At 38.2% G+C, this 19,907-nt stretch overlaps 2 pseudogenes; one reads left to right on the top strand and one right to left on the bottom strand.

Annotated features, from left to right (window-relative positions):
• Nucleotides 1–3,630: 3,630 nt before the first annotated feature.
• On the bottom strand, nt 3,631–12,764 carry LOC109506024 (uncharacterized; annotated as a pseudogene).
• Nucleotides 12,765–16,386: 3,622 nt separating this feature from the next.
• On the top strand, nt 16,387–18,484 carry LOC105032054 (uncharacterized; annotated as a pseudogene).
• Nucleotides 18,485–19,907: the final 1,423 nt, after the last annotated feature.

The following is a 19,907-nucleotide window of genomic DNA, read 5'->3' as shown; positions in this document are numbered from 1 at the left end:
TCCTGGTGCTAACCCTTGAAGATAAGGATGGGCAATTCTTTTGATCTATTTCCTATTATACTTCATGCTTCCTTCTCAACTGCAGGTTATGCTAGTAGCAGAGAGAACTTGCTCTCGAGCTGACCTATGTTTTGAATGGATCTTCTCTTGTCAGGCTACATTACTCATAATTGGCTTCTACTTCTTAGCTCTTTGCTCGCTCTATTACCGTTGCATGGACGGGAAAGATACGTAGCATTGTGATTTTCACAGGATCCAACTCGCGGCAACTTTTGTACAGATATTATTCACTGAGTCTCGTCATGATTTTTTGATTTTCTTACTTTACAAATATAATTATCCAAAAAGTCTCTTTTTGGGTCTTCTCTTACTATAAAGTCTATTGCTGCCATCTTTTATATAAGCAGGAAACTACTAACTTGTAATATCCGTCTGTAAATTTTCAACATTCTACTCTGAATAAATTTGATGAGCAGTTGAGTTTTTCCCACTACTTTTCACACTTCTCAAAAAAAAAAAAAAAAACTTCATCCATTTTTACTGGAAGAAAAAAAAAGAAGCAGATCATCCATAGTTATCGTTTGTATGAAGTCTATGTTTTTAATTGGATTGTATTCCCATCTTCTGCTGTCAAATAACGTGTTAGTAAAATTCGTTGATCACGAATTAACCATGCGATTCATGCATCATCACTAACCCTGACCCAGCAGAGGAGGCCAAACGTCGGGAGATGGCTGGGTCGGGAAAGCTGAGCGGCGCCGATGGATTATAGGTGATAGGTGGAGGCTTGGGGATCCGCGCGGCGAGCCACCGGATTCCAGCAATGAATGGTTGGTCGAAGGGAACCCGTGAGGGTTTCGCTTATGTTGGGTTGGGGACTTCTTTAATGTTCCATTCGATTTTATTGGGAACCACAGCCGAGAAATCATACCCTACACATGGTGTACCACCTCAGCGGTACACCAAGCTAATGATATTTCGCCACATGCTCTTCACCGTTGGCCTTATGAAAGCCACTCACCCCTCCTAGCGCTTTCTGCCCTCTGTTCTCGGCTTCCACCTCATCGAGCACACCGGTCGTGCCAAAAACCATCAACAATGCTAAAGTAGTCACCAACCCCACCACCCTCCACTCCATGAACGAGTCCGTCCTTGCCAAAAACCATCGACATTGTTCCACTCCCATGCACAGCAAAATGTAACAAGACTTGCCAATCAAGACTCCCATCTCAGAGTCACCCATCAGGTTCTTTAAAATTGGGAGCTGCTTCCCTTGTGGCAGCCCAAGCCATTTCAAGCCCCATCAGGTGCCTCCATTCCTGACCATTCGAGGTCACTTCCTCAAGACCAGCAAGAGCTTTAGAAATTCCAGATACCACAACCCCCACCGCCAACGACTCACAAAACTAGCCAAACAAGTCATCTCCCACTCAAACATACGCAGTAGAGCTGATGTCTCATCTACTCTGGCTCATAAGGCAAGAAGAGCTGGCTCTTGGACAATGAGGCAACTTACCTGAAATGTGTGCTTCATTGATTGCCCAAATCACAGCACAGTACAAAATCTAATGGCAGAAGGCCACATCAGGGGAGATGGTTTCACCCTAGTGGTGAACCATTGGAACCATGTTAGAAGGGGGCTCAACATAAACTGAAGTTTAAGATTTACACCACTTTACTGAATTTCTGTTGGACAGCTGAAGCTGCTGCCACGATCATTTCCGGATTTGGGGTTCCACAACGAGCCAACAGGTCTAGCTTATATTGGAAGGACCTAATTGGATTCGATATTGTATTCTTCTGCGAGGAGTTTGAAGACAGCCCTGAAACGGTTGAGGTAACAGTTGGTTCTAATATTTACACTATTACAATTAAAATGAATTATGTTACGTGGTAGAACAAGTTCCACGGTTTGAAGGGTCATCTTCATCCCCTCATGATGATCCAAACGAGGAAGGCAATGAGAACTGAGAGTTTTGGATTGGCCCCGCAGGGTGTTCACCAAACAATGATGCCTGGTGCCAGCGCATCTCTAGATCAGACGAGGGTCAATCTTCCAATCGTCGGAACCTAGCCAGAGGCGGCCGGCAGCCACCAACTTGCTGTGGTCTTCTTGAGTCAGGAACTGATGCTTGGATTTGCCAAAAGGCATCGTTCTCATACCTCCACCAAAATTATTAGGTAGACTCATTCTACCTAATAACGTGGTCACATAATCTCCTCTTCTCGAGGGACGAAAAACCCCATTCCCTCGTCTTACCCTTGCGGAGAAATTATATTATCTCTTAATAAAATCAGGGTGGGTTAATGCCCTCTCTTTACATTAAAAAAAATAAAAATAAAAATAAATAAATAAATAAAAACTTCAACCTCTCACCAATCGCGAGAGTAGTTGGGCTGCATTCATGGATACACTAACAAAAGATGGTTACATGTCCAACATCCTACCATGAGAGACATGAAGAAGGAGATTTTGGACAATTGTAGTGGCCTGCCATTGGCTGCGAAGACTGCAGGGGAGATTTTGAATGGATGTTTCAGATTATGTTCATTTGTTGTCGGATAAGCTATACCATTACATTCTCGTACTTTCATTTTTATCTAGTGATCAATGAAATTTTATCCTGACTAACGTAAATGCAATATTTTATTCTAGGTCTGATGTAAGAGGGCACAAAAATAAATAATAGCTTAAATGTAGATATAAAAAATTTATCAAACAGCTGAAGAAAAGAGTATGCATAAACCAATAACTTGTACATCAATTTGGACTTTGCCTATGTACTCTTATTTTCATTTACTTAATGAAAGTGATGATTATGCTATGCCCAATCTTTAATTCAAAAAAAAAAAAGAAAATCTTAAAGAGCTGTCTTCAACATTATCTTCATAAAGCTACCAATTATTCATATTTTAGCAATAATTTAAATTAATGGCACAGCCTGGACTAATCACATGATTAATAGTGCAGTCTAAACTAAAAACCAAAGCATGAATGTCCTCCATAAAAAAAAAGGGGTGAGTTTTATGTTCTGTATTAACCTGCAATATAGAAGAAGGGGATACACCTATTATCAATGGTTCAGAAACTTGCTGAAAACATTTTTCTCATTGCTAAAATAACAAACAACAATTATTTTGTCTTTGAACTTCCAAAGAGAAATTTGATTTATAGGAGGATGCATTGCACCAAGAGATAATTTTCTTCTGATGTTTGGGCTATCATAAATAGACAATTCTATAAGTTTGGAGCATGATTATATATGTAAATTTTGCATATTAGAATGTCATTTGCATGCTTCAACAAATGGTCATTTTTATGTAATCAAAAGCTCTTGCAAGCATTTGGGAGGATATGGAGTAGAATCAAAGACACTCCAAGCTCTCTCCCTAATATTTGAATTTTGTTTGTCACTGCTCAACAGCCAATCAGCCAAGTTTTTTCTTTCAAGTTTCGCAGCAACCTGGGGTAAGGTCAAAGATGTTCCAGCACACCTTCAGATGACTAATGATTGCTTCCCTCAGATGTCTTTGTGATGAGAAAGGCTTCAAGTTACAGATGTTCAGATTTCATAGCTTTTGCAACGTTTCAGATGCATATTGGTTGGTTTGAGAGAGTGTTTCAGATGTTCAGATTTCAGATGTCTCACTGGAGGTTTCAGAAAGTGTTTCTGCAAAGGAATTTGAAGCGCTTCCCTGGTCAGACAGTCACAAATCAAGGTTTTTACACAGTTTCAGCTACAACTTGGATAATAAGCCTCCAGTTTGAATAGAAATTCTAGCTGCAGACTGATCTTTTCCTCCCCTCGTTTCTACCAGTCCCCTGCTCGCAAGCCGTTTCAGAGGTTCATAGTCACTACTAGCTAGCAGAGAGAAGTTTCAGCTGCATGCCTACTTCTTTTCTTATGTTTCTGAATTCTATCAACATCCCTGTATATTCCCTTCCTGATCCCTTTCAGCTTTGCCATTGTAAATTATTCAGTTTCAATAAATTTAGGTGGCCAAGCCTCCCTTTTCATTAAAAAAAAAAAAAAAAAGACTATCACATGAGTAGAATAGTTCCTAATACAGCATGAATGCCTATTGTCACATGTTTCTAGCAAGTCACACTCTGATACGTCCAAGCGTGTTAGTTTCTTAAGAGACGCGATCCCTATTGTCAGTCTTTCTAAGTTGTGACAAGCTCTGAGATCCAGGATTCTGAGATTGGAGGTCTCACTGATTGAAGCAGGAAGCTCGGTGATTCTGGATATGCCTTGGAAGGAAAGATACCTCAAGTGCTTGAATGAACTCAACCCTTCCAAGAATTTGGTGTTCTCTACTTCAATGTGATGTTTGGGCAAGTTCTGCCATCGCCTAGTTGGAGCACAGTGATCTTCCTCATTTCAGAGAACGATCTCCTTTCAAACTTTAGGTAGTGCTCGTTTACATTGAACAGAGTCAGCAACTCACCAAGATTTGGGCGGTCCCCGTTGAACATTTGTTGGGGTGTTCCTTCTTTCCTGGTTCCCAAGCAAGCACGACGGCTTACCAAATAATCTGAAGTAGGTTTTCCCTCTGAATCAAAATCAAAGAACTGCACTCTTCTAGCAACAGCAATGAGCATCCACCGCGTCCATGGATGCTGTAACACCCCGGCCCAAATTGGGTCCAGATTCAGCCACGGCCCATAAAAAAAAAAAATTGAAAACAGGGAAGAAGACTCCCCCGTTCACCGGCTCCCAATCGGAGTCGGAGACAAGCTCCCTCCGGCCCTATTTAAGGAGGAGATCCCTCCTCTCTCCTTTCCATCGAAAATCCCGGGGCAAAACGGCGGCAATCGCCGGAAATTCCTCACGGAGACCCATCACTGTGACGTCTAATTTCTCGCCGGAAAAGCTTCGCCGGCGACGGAGGTAAGCCTCCTCCCCTTCCTCTCTCCTTTCCCTTCCTTCCCGTGCCGATGTGCACGCTCGCCGGCGACCGGAGTCGCCGGATTTTGTTGTGGAAGAATCTTCTTTTTTTGCCGTTTTTCCGTCGCCGGTGGTCACCGCCGACCACCAGTTTGGCCGCCTCTTGCCGCCGGATCACCTCTCCTTCGGCCGCCGACCATCCCCACGCCGGCTGCGCCGCCGGCCGGCCAACCAAGGAGGGGATCAAAGATCCCCTGTTTCGGTCAAAAACAAGCCACGGGAAGAAAAGAAAAGAAGGAAGAAGAAGAAGAAAAGAAAAGAAAAGAAAAAGGAAAAAGAAAAAGAAAAGAAAAAAAAAAGAAAAAGAAAAAGAGAAAGAGAAAAATAAAAATAAAATAAAATAAAATGAAGAAGAAGAGAGAAAAATTTTCTCTCTCTCCTCTCTCTACCTTCTCTCTCCAGTTTCTCTCTCTAGATTCTCTCTCTATTTTCTCTCTCTAGATCTTTCTCTCTTTTTGTGGATTTTATCTCTCTAGAATCTTTCTCTACTCTCTCTCTCTGATTACATCACAGACCCTAGGATAAATTTGAAATAAAAATATGATGATTTGAGATTGCTCCGAAATTCGTGCGGTAGATCTGATCCTAGCCGATCCTATTTGAAATTGTAATACTTGATTCATATTAAGTCATCCTGATAGGACCTCTGATGATCTCGATCATGAGTACCTCATCAGAAGGATACGAAGATTTCTTTCTCCACTTTCTCTCTCTACTTTTTCTCTCTAGAATTTTCTCTCTCTTCATGGATTTTCTCTCTCTAGAAGTCTTATGGATCAGTGGAGGATCCTGATACTTAGATAAGTCTTAAATTTGGTTAATCCTAAGAGAGGTCCTAGATTTGTGTTATTAGGATCGATTATCAGTAATTTTCTCCACATATAATTCTTATATTTGATCAGGGTTATGAAGAGATACGATTGTCTGCATATGATATCGAGTGAAATATTTTGTTAAAAAAATTCATAAATCAAAGAAGAACATTGACTTCTGTGCTTGGATCAGTCACCCGTAAAGGTAAGAATTTCTGTACATGATCATCATTATATATGTTATTTTACCGTTGGTTTTATCTCCTTAATTTTGCATCGTTGGATTTGAGATCGATGAATTTGTTATATCTGAGACATTGTTATTTATGTGATTTTGAGCATGAGTATGTTATATCAATACATATGTATCAGCAATTGATGGCATGATTATATGGATATGACATATTTATTACATTGTAAAATTTGAATTGATTAATGAAGTCAAATATTTTAATTTCATGAAAATAAAAAAAAAGAGAAATATGGTTTGGACTGGCCTTGTCATGTGGAATAGCTTGCCAGGAGCTTATACTTGGGACAGCCCCCACAAGCTTATGTGTGGAAGAATATGATCCGAGAAAGATCATGAAGAATCTGATCCGAGAAAGATCATGAATGATTTGATCCGAGAAAGATCATGGCCACTTTGATCCGAGGAAGATCATGAATATTTCGATCTGAGGAAGATCACAGAAATCGATCCGAATAAAAGATCATCGCATGATCCTGGTAGTCCAAAGCCAAAGCCAAAGCCAAAGCCAAAGCTAAAGCCAAAAAAAAAGATTAAAGATGATGTGATAATAGAAGAAAATAGAAAGATAAGATATGAAACAATCGTTGAATAAAATTGTTTCACTTATTTAACATATGATGATGCATCTCTTTTGATAAAACAGATAATCTATAAATGTTTGCAGTATTCTGGATAGTGATCATCGATTTTTATGTGTTATTGCCTATCATTATTTTCAGATTATATTATTATATTGGTGTGATATGGAAATTCTTACTGGGCTGTAAAGCTCACACTCATTATTCTTTCTTTTCTTCTCAGAGTTACAAGATGTCCATGGTTGGCTATGGTATGGATTTGTGAGTGAGCGGATGCATAGATAGAGTACCGTTGATACTTGGTCAGAGGATTGAAGGAATGTTAATTGTAATTATGCAAGTTTTATGAATTATTATTGAAATTAAATATTATGGTTGATAAGGTTGTAACGATTTAATTTGGCCTTGCATATTCTTTAGGGCTTGCTCTAAGGAGTGTGCGGCCATCACGTATCCGACCCGGGTGTTGGGTTCAGGGCGTGACAGAATGGTATCAGAGCTTAGGATATGATCATTAGAGATTATGATATAAGTGATTAGAATATTACAGAGTAATATTAGAGCTTAGGTTATGATCATCGGAGATTATGATATAAATGATTAGGATGAGATAGAATAATATTAGAGCTTAGGTTTAAGATCACTAGAGATTATAAAAAGATATTAAAACTTTATGTAAGATCAGTAGGATGTGACATAGTGGCATCTGAGCTTAGAGGTTAGGTTACGTTTATTTGGAGACAATGATACAAGTGATTAGGATATGACAGAACAGTACTAGAGCCCAAGTTTAAGATCACTAGGGATTGTCATATAAGTGATATCAAAACTTTGAGATTATAATCAATAGAGTACGATAGATAATATTAGAGTCTGAGGTTATAAACATTAAGGATGTAATAGAATGATATTACAATTTAGGTTATGATCATTAGAAAATATGATTTAAGTGGTATTTAAGCTTAAGATTATAATTATTAAAATTATGACTTTAGTGATATTTAAACTTAGGTTATGACATAAGGAATATGATAGACATAAAACAAACGATCCAGTAATTAGATTTTGAGTCAATAGATATTAAGATGAAATTTATGTATAAGTGGCATATGATATCTATAATAGAATTGATGAGTTATATCTTAGATTTCAATTAGTACGGTTGACCTAAGTATGAAAAGAGTTGACCTTGGAATAAAGTGGGAGGTATTGATAAGTTATGTTGAGTATACTAGAGGATTTTGGAATGTAAAACTTATATGATTGAAGATCATGATATTTTTTTTTTAATTTCGATGATAATTGTCTGAGCATTATGAATTTTGGACTTATCAAAGAAAGTTAATTAGGGTATGGTCTAAGAAGAAATTACATCATATGAGAGAGAAATATTTTTGAACACTGAACCCATAAGAGGTCATATATGAAACTCAATCTTAGATGAAAAATATACTTATGAGAATATGAGATACACATCTTGGTAAATTTTTTTTTTTGGTTACTCAAAATATCATATTCTGAATATGATTCCTTGATCTTTCAAGTTGCATTGAATTTCAAGTCAAAAGTTTATTTTTCTAAATGGATCAAAAGTATTTTGATATTGTTGTTAAATTAAAGAAGAAAATTGATTTTGTCAGAGTATGATATATAGGTTATGATGAAATCTTTAATAATTCGTATTACTATCTTTGAATTACATTTTAATTTTTTTTGTGATTGTTGAAGATGATGAAGTATATTAATTATTCAAGTCAAAGTTTGGATTGAACCAAGACATCTTGCTAGTGTTAAATTTTGAATGACTTATACAAGGGATAAGATTTTGTATAGATTTATTGATTAATATTAAGGTTTGTGATGAAGGGAGTTCTATAAGAAATAATCAAGTTGATTCTACTTAAGGATGCTTGCTTGAGTTCTTCTAGTTTGTCAAGTTAGAATTAATTCTTTTAAAAAAGGAAGATTGATTTAGAAATTATCTAAATGATTGTAAGATAAATCTAAGGTTAACTCCAATTGATTCAAGATATGTTGGATTCTTGAAGAGTGATGAAATTTATGCAATGATTTCAAATATAGAAAGTGGATCAAGATTTAATTTTTATATGCTATACCCAAAGGTAGTAAAGATAAAGAAACTTAAAATTTTGCCCTAAGTCTTATATGAAATTTGAAGGTTAGATCTATCCTGGATTGATCTAACATATGAGGATATTTTTATCTTTGATAGACTTATATAATTTGATAAATTAAGATCAGAGTGTGCAGCAAAAGCGTGGTGGATTAAATTGATGAAAAATATTAATCTTTAAAATTAAAAGATATTATGATGAAATATATTAGTTGCAAATAAGGAAGGATTTTATTGATAATGAAAGGATACTATAAATTTTGATCTAATCTGATCATAGCCGGATAATTTTGTCAGTAGTTTACTTCATTGTAGATAATACCAAGAAATTTTAGATATCTCAAGTTTATTAACAGTTTGATAGTTCTGATATTAGTTCAAACTTAGAATGTCCTGACATAGATCTCATATTTTTTTTTAAAATTTAATATTGTTACTCGAACTGATATAGAAGATTGAGGTTTTCTTAAGATGAGAGTCTATATATAAAATTTGTTGGAAGATCAAGTGAAGAAAGAAATCGATGATTGTGAAGAGTGCCCGATGTTTGATCTTTATTTATTTTTCTATCAAGGGTAGCCTGAGATAATTATGAATTTGAGTGGAATGTATTAGATAAATAACGGTGGTATATTAATACAAGTCCAAAATGTTATAGTTCTTCAAAAAGTTGAGAAATCAATAAGAGAAGATGAATTTGAAGTTTCAAATAAATTTTGTTATAACAAGATCATGAGAAATAAATAATATATAAGACATTATTGTAAGCTTGAGAATGATATGAAGAATATATACCTTGAAATATATCTCAACAACATAACTTAATTTTGAGGACAAAATTATTTGAAAGGGGGAGAATGTAACACCTCGGCCCAAATTGGGTCCAGATTCAGCCACGGCCCATAAAAAAAAAAAATTAAAAACAGGGGAGAAGACTCCCGGAGGGAGTCTTCTTCCTCCGTTCACCGGCTCCCAATCGGAGTTGGAGACAAGCTCCCTCTGGCCCTATTTAAGGAGGAGATCCCTCCTCTCTCCTTTCCATCAAAAATCCTGAGGCAAAACGGCGGCAATCGTCGGAAATTTCTCACGGAGACCCATCACTGTGACGTCCAATTTTTCATCGGAAAATCTTCGCCGGTGACGGAGGTAAGCCTCCTCCCCTTCCTCTCTCCTTTCCCTTCCTTCCTGTGCTGATGTGCACGCTCGTCGGCGACCGGAGTCGTCGGATTTTGTTGTGGAAGAATCTTCTTTTTTTGCCATTTTTCCATCGTCGGTGGTTACCGCCGACCACCGGTTTGGCCGCCTCTTGCCGTCGGATCACCTCTCCTTCGACCGCCGACCATCCCCACGCCGGCTACACCGCCGGCCAGCCAACCAAGGAGGGGATCAAAGATCCCCTGTTTCGGTCAAAAACAAGCCACGGGAAGAAAAGAAAAGAAGGAAGAAGAAGAAGAAGAAAAGAAAAGAAAAGAAAAAGGAAAAAGAAAAAGAAAAGAAAAAAAAAGAAAAAGAGAAAGAGAAAAATAAAAATAAAATAAAATAAAAAGAAGAAGAAGAGAAAAAAATTTTCTTTCTCTCCTCTCTCTACCTTCTCTCTCCAGTTTCTCTCCCTAGATTCTCTCTCTATTTTCTCTCTCTAGATCTTTCTCTCTTTTTATGGATTTTATCTCTCTAGAATCTTTCTCTACTCTCTCTCTGATTACATCACAGACCCTAGGATAAATTTGAAATAAAAATATGATGATTTGAGATTGCTCCAAAATTCGTGCGGTAGATCTGATCCTAGCCGATCCTATTTGAAATTGTAACATTTGATTCATATTAAGTCATCCTGATAGGACCTCTGATGATCTCGATCATGAGTGCCTCATCAGAAGGATACGAAGATTTCTCTCTCCACTTTCTCTCTCTACTTTCTCTCTCTAGAATTTTCTCTCTCTTCATGGATTTTCTCTCTCTAGAAGTCTTATGGATCAGTGGAGGATCCTGATACTTAGATAAGTCTTAAATTTGGTTAATCCTAAGAGAGGTCCTAGATTTGTGTTATTAGGATCGATTATCGGTAATTTTCTCCACATATAATTCTTATATTTGATCAGGGTTATGAAGAGATACGATTGTCTGCATATGATATCGAGTGAAATATTTTGTTAAAAAAATTCATAAATCAAAGAAGAACATTGACTTCTGTGCTTGGATTAGTCACCCGTAAAGGTAAGAATTTCTGTACATGATCATCATTATATATGTTATTTTACCGTTGGTTTTATCTTCTTAATTTTGCATCGTTGGATTTGAGATCGATGAATTTGTTATATCTGAGACATTGTTATTTATATGATTTTGAGCATGAGTATGTTATATCAATACATATGTATCAGCAATTGATGGCATGATTATATGGATATGACATATTTATTACATTGTAAAATTTGAATTGATTAATGAAGTCAAATATTTTAATTTCATGAAAATGAAAAGAAAGAGAAATATGGTTTGGACTGACCTTGTCATATGGAATAGCTTGCCAGGAGCTTATGCCTGGGACAGCCCCCACAGGCTTATGTGTGGAAGAATATGATCCGAGAAAGATCATGAAGAATCTGATCCGAAAAAGATCATGAATGATTTGATCCGAGAAAGATCATGGCCACTTTGATCCGAGAAAGATCATGAATATTTCGATCCGAGGAAGATCACAGAAATCGATCCGAATAAAAGATCGTCGCATGATTCTGGTAGTCCAAAGCCAAAGCCAAAGCCAAAGCCAAAGCCAAAAAAAAAAAGATTAAAGATGATGTGATAATAGAAGAAAATAGAAAGATAAGACATGAAACAATTGTTGAATAAAATTGTTTCACTTATTTAACATATGATGATGCATCTCTTTTGATAAAACAGATAATCTATAAATGTTTGCAGTATTTTGGACAGTGAACATCGACTTTTATGTGTTATTACCTATCATTATTTTCAGATTATATTATTATATTGGTGTGATATGGGAATTCTTACTGGGCTGTAAAGCTCACACTCATTATTCTTTCTTTTCTTCTCAGAGTTACAAGATGTCCATGGTTGGCTATGGTATGGATTTGTGAGTGAGCGGATGCATAGATAGAGTACCGTTGATACCTGATCAGAAGATTGAAGGAATGTTAATTGTAATTATGCAAGTTTTATGAATTATTATTGAAATTAAATATTATGATTGATAAGGTTGTAACGATTTAATTTGGCCTTGTATATTCTTTAGGCTTGCTCTAAGAAGTATGCGGCCATCACGTATCCGACCCGGATATTGGATTCGAGGCGTGACAAATGCAGTTTACAGCATTTGATGACAGGGCTTCCTTTCTCATAAACTGGTTCAATCAGGCCCTTCATGACCAGCTTGCTGAAGCATCTCTCTCCGATCTCCTCAGCCGTGTTGTCTCTTGTTGGAGTTACGAGGCCTTCCCCGATCCACCAGTACATTACAGGCCTTTTCCGTATGACCGAATTCTCTGGGAAGACAGAGAAGCAAAGCAAGCATAGTTTTAACTGGACATCAAGGTTATCATAACTCACCTGAAGACCGGACATGGCGGAACTCTCCAGGATTTTCTTCTCCAACTTAAGTTGCCGTCACTTTTCTGATGCCTGCGGGGCCTCAGACGAAGAATGAAGAGCTGCAGAAGCCGATGCACCCTGTGGTAGTTGGAGTGGAGTCGTCAGACGGGCTCTTAAGTTGGCAATCTCCTCATCGACGTCCCGGAGCTTGGATTCGAATGTTTGGGGTTCGCCGCCTTCTTCCAAGATGTCATCAACATGTCGAAAGACCGTACCAAAATTCTTGATCACATCCTTCTCCCATCTCCCTGCTCTTCGGATGACGTCCTCTATGTTCTGGACATTTTTCTCGATCCTGTCAAAAATTTCATTGATCTCTGGGAGCATATCATTCTTTTTGAACCTGAGAGTTTGGCGCCTAGCGTTCCTCGGTTGCTTCATCAATGGAGTCACAACTTCTTCAATTGTACCTTCCTTCAACATTCTTGTTCCTGAAACAGGATGAGATAAAATGGAGTGGCCGTAATGGGAGGGGAATTTTAAGGAACTCTGATAAATGACAAGATTGGAGGTGGAAGATTTCTGAGGATGAAAGATTAGAATGTATAAATAGTGAAAAGCAGTCAAGAATTAAGATGCTAATTCTGGTCGGTCATGTATATTGAAGAATTTTCTCGGTTGATGCTTCTGGAGCAGTTGTATTTCTCCATCCCTTCTCTTCCCTTTCATATTACACACACTATTTCTATCGCTGTTCGGTTGCTTCACCCTGTACCCATCTCATTTTCTTAATAAAATATGTGTTGGGTTCCACCAGCCAATTTCCTCATATCTAGCGGAGAAATTTCATTGGAATGAGAGGACCAAAAAAGAAAAAATCGTGGCATCACAACCAACCCAACTCAATCAGTCAATGGATCTGGCATAGGTCCAAACTCATGACCAAAAACATAACTAGGACAGGTCTCAATAAAGCATAACATGGTCAACAGCCAACACATTTGGAGCCGTAATAATGAGTGCATTCACCACATGGGCGTATCCATGGACTAGTTAAGACGCGCAAACTACTGTTGGAAGAAACAAACACCAATAGAAGATGTGCAAGGCAAAGCCAGCTTTCAAAAGTGACAATTTACCCACCCATGAGTAGGCGACTGGAGAGCTCAGCTTGGAGAATTTCGGGCAAAGCTGGTGTTTGGGCATCTCAGAAAATAGCTTGAGTACTTGGTGGGCTATGGTGCGGACGAATCTCAAATTACGCTAAAAAATAACCATTACGAAGTGTGGCCACTCAGGTCAAGTCAGTGATCAAATGAAAGGATAATTTGATAAGCAACATTTCCTATTAATAGACTCGTGAAATGGACTTGGGTGTTAATCCTCGAAAGGAACCGTTATCGCCATCTGGAGCTAGAAGCCATTGGTGGCTCTTCAAGCACTTGCTTGGAGCAGCAGACGATGGCTACCACCTGGAGCGCAACTCCAGGATATTCTATGCAAGATCCTCATCGTCAAAGACGGTGGTTGTCAAGGCTAAAATAGAGAAGCCTATAGGCAAGCTGCTTCCAATGTCAAGTATGATCCTGCACTAGTTCAATTCAAGGATAGTATATTCTAGGTAACTAGCCAATGGCTACTCATAATAGATTAACACAGCGCGCAGAAGACAGTTGAAACATTTTTCCCTTTACTTTTACCATCTAGTATGGATATCTTCCTTGCGTAATCTGAATTATTTAGCAATAAGAGAATTGTTGGATGCCTAACCGGAAACTATGGACATTATTTCATCTTATTCCAACCTGGACCTAGATATTTTGGGTTTGATCTAGATCATGTTGGCCTCAACATGGCTCGAAGAGTAAATTGGATTTGTTTGAAAAAAAAAAAAAGAAATCTATCCAACCCAACCAAATCTGATCCGGCAATGGATTAGGTATAGGTCCAAAACATGCCACAAGATGTAACTTGATCAGGTCTCAATTAAATATGCCCCATCTCAACCCAGCTAATTTGGGGCCTCGATAGCGGCTCCATTTGGTGTTGTTGGGCACTTGATCAATGGTACAAAATGCAAGGGCTGGCAGAGAGTCCTTTCAATATCGAAGGACAAGAATGCTACATTTGGCTGCACAAACATTTTAGAATTTTCAACTATCAACGAGTAGAAGTTTTGTTTTCACATTTGAGAATTCTTAGATCATGCATCGAATTCTCTAGAATGATACACCATATGAAGAAACGAATAAAATGATCCACTTAATATTCTCAGGAAAGAGCACTTTATCTTTATTCCAGACTTCAAATCATTCCAATATTGCACTTTATCCTTATTCCAGCCTTCCAATCGGTCCAATGCCAGTATGGTACTTTATCTTTATTCCAGCCTTCCAATCGATCAAATGCCCAATATTGTACTTTATCTTTATTCCAGCCTTCAAATTGATCCAATGTCAATATTGCACTTTGTCTTTATTTTGGCCTTCAAATCAGTTCTACGCCAGTATTGCACTTTATCTGCTAGGGGAAGGAATGCTAATTAGGACACCCCTCTGCCTGCTAGCAATCCAAATAAACTGACGCGAATTAATGAACATAAAATTTAATCCAGATAAAGTGATCCAAATCAATTCATGTAACAGAAAAAAATAATCTGAATAAAGAGATGCAAATTTGTCGAGAAGGACGATGCTGATTGCAGCCGATATGCTGCGAGCTAGCAAATGTAATGGCCGACGTATCACGGTATTAGGAATCTTTGGCACACGCTCAATCGGAAGAATAAAAAGGATGGTACTCGAGGGAATAGTTACGCCCAAGTCGTACGCCACTGGGAATCTTCTTATTTTTGCCTTTTTGTTCTAATAAGCCAATCAGTTTCCTTGGAAAATAAATAATGGAAGTTGAACTCTGATCATTGACTTGAAGTATGAATAAAGTTTTACGAAGCGGATGGGCTTGACGTGATAGGAGAAAGTTTATTTTAAAATAAAAATGATAGGAGAAGATAATAACTAAAAAAAAAAAAAAGCATGCCAATATACTATTTGAATTTTTTTTGATATGTACAAATATCAAATATCTTTTCACTGAATAATCAATGTGGGAGTAAATACACTTATATATAAGTCCTTAGATACTTGTTTTATTTAAGTTGTGACATCTTTATTTGGCTAAATATTTAAATATACACAAATCCATTGATCAAAATCGTAATTAATCTTAACGAATATATGCTGTAATATCTCCTAGTTTATATGGATTATGGGGGTTTGGATACAATTTTTAATAATCCAAGACCCTATCCAAAAGATCTAGCTTAGATTTTTTATTCCTGTACGAATACTCAAAATTTTCTTAGCAAATAATTGACGTAAGATTAAATATATACCCACACTGATTTTTATATAAAATTAATGTACGTATATCTTTTGTCTTATATTGATTATTTATTAGAAAAACTTTAAATATTTATATAGAATTTAGGAATCCAAATCATACCTTTCAGCTAGTATTTTTAGATGAGATCCTGAGTTATTACTAATACTATCATAGTGGGCTCGGCCCATAATCTATAAGGATTAGGAAAAATTGCAGATCCTAAGTCTGATGAGGACATCATGGTTTAAACAAGGGAATATGCAAGGACCGACATTTGCTTATTCCCATATTGCTTATTCATCGAAGAGATCTTGAATACCGATATAAGATTTAGGAATCCAAAAATATCTTTCAGCCTCCCTTTTTGGATGAGATTCTTGCTGTTACAACCCATCAAATATCTTTTCAAGTAGATCCAGTCCAGTAATTGACATCTTAATCCACTGAAATAGGTTAGAATACGCTCTTCATCTTGTTGTATGCCAACCCCATCCTATGCTTGCGAGACTTGGAACCCACTATTTAAAGAGCCACTTTCACGGCCACCTCCCTTGTCCTGCATAAAGTCCAAATTTTAGGAAGCCTGTGCTTCGTCTTGGTAACCTTCAATATGATAATTTCTTTCTTTCAGTTCTCTGACAGTTAGAAAGTGCTATAAATTTCCATTGCCTACGAAGGTGCTACAGAGACTGCTGGAGAAAAAACCAAGCAGAAGAGAAGAATGCAGGTTTTACCTTACAAGGTGAGGAGCATATGGAATAAGTGGGATCTCCGAGCATTTATTGTAACCAGCTTATGCTTGCAGATCGTCCTCATCTTCTCTGGGAACCTCCGGAAGTGGAACAAATCCAGATGGGTCAGCCTCATCCTCTGGTCTGCATACTTGCTTGCGGACTGGGTCGCCACCTTTGCTCTTGGCATCCTCTCTAATAACCAAGGTAGTAGTCCCTCCAGTCCTCACCCTGAGAACAATGACCTTCTTGCATTCTAGGCCCCGTTCCTTCTCCTACATCTTGGTGGCCCCGACACCATCACTGCTTTCTCCCTAGAGGATAATGAGCTATGGATGAGGCACTTGCTCGGACTAATGTTTCAGGTAGCAGTTGCCATCTATGTCTTCATTGGGTCTCTGCCACAATCAAGGCTTATGGCCCCTGCAGCTCTAATGTTTCTCGCTGGAATTCTCAAGTATGGTGAGAGGTCCTGGGCACTAATGTGTGCAAGCATGGACAACCTAAGGAACTCCATGGTAACACCTCCTGACCCCGGTCCAAACTATGCCATGTTCATGGAGGAGTTTGCCTCGATGTCTGCTGCTGGGCTACAAGCAGAGATTGAGGTGGAGAAGGAACCTGAAACCCAACGGCGATCTTTGGACACTGTCGTGGAGGATATTGAACCAGAGGTGATTCTTTCCAACGCTCATCGGTTCTTCCACACATTCAAGCGCCTAATTGGAGACCTCATCCTCAGCTTCTATGACCGGAACGAGAGCCGATCCTTCTTCCTCCGGCGCTCTCCCTTGTAGGCCTTCAAAGTAATCGAAATCGAACTCTCCTTCATCTACGACGTGCTCTACACCAAGTCAACTGTAATCCATACTGTTGTAGGCTCCTTCTTACGCAGCATCACTTTCTCCTCGATCCTATCCGCCCTCCTGCTCTTCCTGTTCACCAAGAAGCATGGCTACACAGATATCGATGTAACAATTACTTACATATTGTTGGGAGGGGCTCTCGTTCTTGAGAGCTATGCCGTTGGCCTGCTAGTTTTCTCGGACTGGGCCTTTCTTAAGCTGAAGGATCTCAAACAGGATTGGCTGTCGAAGATGATCTTTGCAAGCATTTCCTTCTTCCGACCAACCAAGAGACCAAGGTGGTCTAATTCTATGGCACAACACAACCTGATAAGCTTCTGCCTTAAAGACCGGCCATCCAGAATCAAAAGATTCATGGCTTTTCTTAATGTGAAAGAAGCCTGGGATAGGTTCTCCCATACCAACTATCGTCGTGTCGATAATAAACTGAAAATAGTCATCTTTGAGGAGATTAAGAACAAGTCAAGCAGTGCAGATGACTCCAAAGGGTTACAAGCGTTTCAGCACTTGCAGAGGAGAATGGGCTCTTCCAATGAAGGGATACAAGGAGAAGCTTGGCTGGAATGTTGAGGTGGAGTTTGATGAAAGCATCCTTCTCTGGCACATTGCAACTGATCTCTGCTATCACTCTGATGACGCCAATCCGGCAGAGAACATACGTTCAGACCAAAACATTAGCAAGGCGATATCCAATTACATGTTGTATCTTCTTGTAATCCGCCCTTTTATGCTGACTGCTGGAATTGGGCAGATCAGACATGGAGACACCTGTGCGGAGGCTAAGAAATTCTTCCAGCGAGGAGAAGCAATGCCTAATCATGAGAAAGGAGCCTGTGAAATGCTTCGTTCGGTGGAAACTAAAGTCCCTCCAATCCAGGTGAAAGGAGACAGAAGCAAATCAGTACTTTTTGATGCTTGTATGCTTGCCAAGGATTTGTCAGAGTTGAAGGTACAGAAAAAATGGAAGATAATGAGTGCTGTTTGGGTGGAGATGTTGTGTTATGCTGCAAGTCATTGCAGAGGTTATTACCATGCCAAACAGCTCAGTGCCGGAGGAGAGTTGCTTACTTTTGTGTCGTTTTTGCTGGCTCATCTAGGAATAGGAGAACAATATAGGATAGAAGAAGGACACGCTAGAGCAAAACTGATAGTAGAGAAATAAGGTAAGGCTGCTGCAGTTTGATAATGTTCTTTAATTCAAGTAATGCACCTTTGAGATGAATGCTTTCTTTTTTGCTTATTGCTTTAACATGTTACAAGAAATGTATCTCTAAAGATAACAAATTTCTATAGGCGCCTTCAGTCTTGATATGTTCATAACCTTTCAAAGATGCTTCATCTTTGGAAACGAGAAGCTGGAGGAATCTGTGAAAATTGTAGGTGAAAAAGGAGTTAAGACTAGAAGAGTTAGAGGCGTTATCCGATACATGTATAAAAAATCCATCAGCAGTATGTCAGAAACCAATAATAAGAGAGAAGCAATTAAACAAGCAAGCAAATATCTAAGGCTTTTCACTTAACGGATACAAGGCATGTTATAATAATTATGTTACAAGCCAATAATAAGAGAGAAGCAATTAAACAAGCAAGCAAATATCTAAGGCCCTTCGCTCAACAGATACAAGGCAAGCTCTCCTTCAAATTAAAATTTGTTTGAGGTCCGTAAAAAGAAATGTCAATCTTAAGATCCTGGTCTAACAAAAAGTGGCCTCATAATCTTTGAGATGGCTGGAGAGCTCTTTCTTATAGCGTGCTGGTGTCTGTGGCTTGACAGAAAAGCCAGCTTTTTTCCTTTTTTTTAAGGGTTTTTTTGGGAGGGGGGCGGGGGCGCTAGGCCACCCAATTTATTAGGAAAATAAGGAAAAATATGTACAAGAGGCGGGCAGAGAAGGAATGTAGAACGAACAAAGAAGAGATTTTAAGGAGAGTTACAAGTTTGTTCAGAGACAAAGTTTGGCCCGCGTGAGCGCGCTGATTGCTCACCCCATTTCAGCTGAGCTTTTCTTCCTCCTTTCCAGTTCATTAGTCTTATTTTTCCTTTTCTTACTTTTTCGTCCTTTCCCTCTTCCCTTTCCTTTGCTGAATTTCTTTGTTGCTCTTTTATCTTTCTCTCAGAGAAATAGTTTGGATGGATTGCCCACCATTTTCTATTAAATATATATAAATAAAAATACGAGATATCGACATTGCTCCCATCAAGAAGGGATGGTATCTACTTATCTTGACTCTAATAGAGCATCCAAACTAAACATCTACACTGCTGTGCCTGATTTATATCACTAAAAATTTCTAAAAACTAAAAATCACATGGTGCATAAGACAGAGACCATCACAGACATAATTTTTTATTTTAAACATTTTTAGTGACATAAATCATGATCGATGAGATGGATCTTTGATTTGCATGCTCCATTGTTGATTTTGGAGTTGAAAGGAGTAAAGGCTCATATAAGAAAAATAATTATTGTTTGATAGTTGATGACAAGAATTTTCTCCTCATTAAACAAAGGACAATAGTGCATACATATTCAAAACATACTAACGGTGAGATTAGCAAGCAAAGAAGTCTTAGCCAGAAGAAAAGCACAAGCTATTTAGAATGGGGTCAGAAGAAAAGACTATAATCAGAGCAAAATGAATTGGAA

Source organism: Elaeis guineensis, chromosome 2 (assembly GCF_000442705.2).
Source record: "Elaeis guineensis isolate ETL-2024a chromosome 2, EG11, whole genome shotgun sequence".
Classification (NCBI taxonomy): domain Eukaryota; kingdom Viridiplantae; phylum Streptophyta; class Magnoliopsida; order Arecales; family Arecaceae; genus Elaeis; species Elaeis guineensis.
The sequence above is the reverse complement of the archived record's forward strand: the minus strand, read 5'-3'. Positions and strand labels throughout refer to the sequence as shown.